Genomic DNA, 2,385 nt, shown 5'->3' on the forward strand with positions numbered 1-2,385 from the left:
AGTTTTTCATGTATGGCCATTTTTGGAACCAACTTTCTTGGGTGGTATTGTGGGAAGCTAAATTTTTGTACATGTCCATAGATTGTCTGCAAACAAATGAGAAAAGCGATAAGAATACACATGCATACTTTAGCTTACTAATATAACAATATTTGAGGGCACTGATATAATCCTTCGAGTCCTTTTGATGAGTTGGTGCAACCGCTGATTATTATAATTATTATTTAATAATTCTATTGAACATACATCACACTAATATTAAGGATTGGCTTATGAGAAGTACTCATAAGTAGAGTTGTGAGTTCACAGTAAATAGACCACCATAAATGAAAACCACCGTTAGTACTAAATCAGAGATGTATAAATTCTTTAGATAATTATTCAAACTGATCTACTAAAGAGTAGAAAGAACAACTATTCAAAAGTCTAGATAGTAAGGCTTAATAGCGTGGTTGGTGGGTCCACTTTGATATGAAATTGCTGGCTTGAACCCCTATTGTCTGCTGCTCCCGCTGGGGTCTTGATGTGATATTGGCTTATTGTGCTAAGGCCAATACTCAACAATGGAGTTGTCCACACTAGTTTTTCTTGCCAACGAAGGAAATAGACTCTCCTCTTTATAGCTTACCAATCCAACAATCTAACTTCTGAATTTGGAAAAAGATATGAAGGTGAAACATTTTATGTGTTCTAAATTGAAGCATCCAATGATTATCAATACTCCAACAACAAATATTTGAACGTTGAGTAACAAATTAAATATTTTTAATGAAGGGATGAGCAGTCCAACAGAAGAGACCGCCACATTTTTTTACTATGCATAGAACTCACCCAACAATTGTATATGACCTTTGTTCTTAATCAACCATATTGAAGACATATTGTCCTCCAGGGAATGGTAACTTTAGTGTCCAAATAGAATAAATTCCATGGGATATTGTCCAAAAAGAATGGTGTAACTATTCTATTGGAATCTGAAGGAATAATCTCTCCTGACTTGCTATTGCATTTATGTAGAGTACAGGTCAATTAACATATGGTTTTTATGTTGTTTATTTCTACGTTTCTTATAAAATCAACATTTCCCCACCCCTATGATAGAATATGGTGTCCAAAATCTTGGGGCCTCTCTAACACTTTAAATTGCATAATAGGCTATATATGCTATTGAAATTTGGAGGAGCATACCAACCAAGATTTTACGGGAGAACAATGCAACAATACACTATTACATTTTGGTGAACCTATAATCACTTGGCTCTGGAAAATTGGAAGATCTTGCACGTTATTCTCCATGTAAAAGCAGAGTTGAGATTGGACCAATCAAGGATTAAACCTTTAATATTACATCTAATATCCTCAAACAGGACCAATCAAAGATTCAAAATTTAGTAATACATCTAATCTGACGAGTTCTTATTTGTAGCTCAAGGGTAAGAGGTATTTTGCGAACAAGCTCAATTGTAGGAGGAATTTTGTATATTTGAGAATTTCTTCATGACCAAGGTGATGAGAAGAATGTTCATTAAGTCACTTTTTACTCTTGTCAAAATGTTTGTTGGAAAATGTCAGATATATGGAAATATGATTCTAAGGGTATCAATTAAGCAACACTAATTAGCAAGGACCTATAACGCATACAACAAAAATACAAAGATTTTAATGGTAGGAAACTATTTGATGAAGAATCTATTGCATCTTCACCATAACAACCAACCAATCAATTTCATTGTTGGAGATTGGATTTCGGCTTGGGTTTTATGGTGTTATGGTTTGGATTTTATTGCCTTCATTCCTCCTAACTCTCTTCAAATAAGAAAGAGGACTCAATATGCAAAGGGTACTAGTAAATTGGGCCTTGATGGTTACATACCTCACTTATTCAACATATGCAACTAGAAAAGATAACAACTAAAGTTATGGTGTTGCTAGATGACTTGAAGCCCAAACTAATAGGTGATCCTATTTGCTGCAAGTCTCATGCACTTAATAGTGTTGTCTCTTCTTGATGAAAACCACCTTGAAATTACATGAGGATAAAGGACACAAGCATTATAAGTAGATTTGTATGCTAGTAGTTTGCATTGTATCGCATTTCAATTCCAACTTCATTTTAGCTTGCTCGGAGTACTAGGATTTACTCTTACACTTGCTTTAGATTGCATTTTATTTTTATGACTTACATATAAAACTAATAGAAATTGTAAAACTCATAAATGAATCCAGCAGCTAGTGCCACAAACTTAGGATCCACCAATGAAGATGGGAACCATACATCGAGTGTTTTTATCTCAGTGGATCCATTTTTGTTGATGAAAGTAAAAAACCTACATCAAAAAGGCTATCTAAAGTCGAAGGAAGAAGTGAATTGCAAACCATTTCATA

Source organism: Pinus tabuliformis, chromosome 6, assembly GCF_031772625.1.
Source record: "Pinus tabuliformis cultivar Carrire ecotype Pingquan chromosome 6, CPIR1, whole genome shotgun sequence".
Classification (NCBI taxonomy): domain Eukaryota; kingdom Viridiplantae; phylum Streptophyta; class Pinopsida; order Pinales; family Pinaceae; genus Pinus; species Pinus tabuliformis.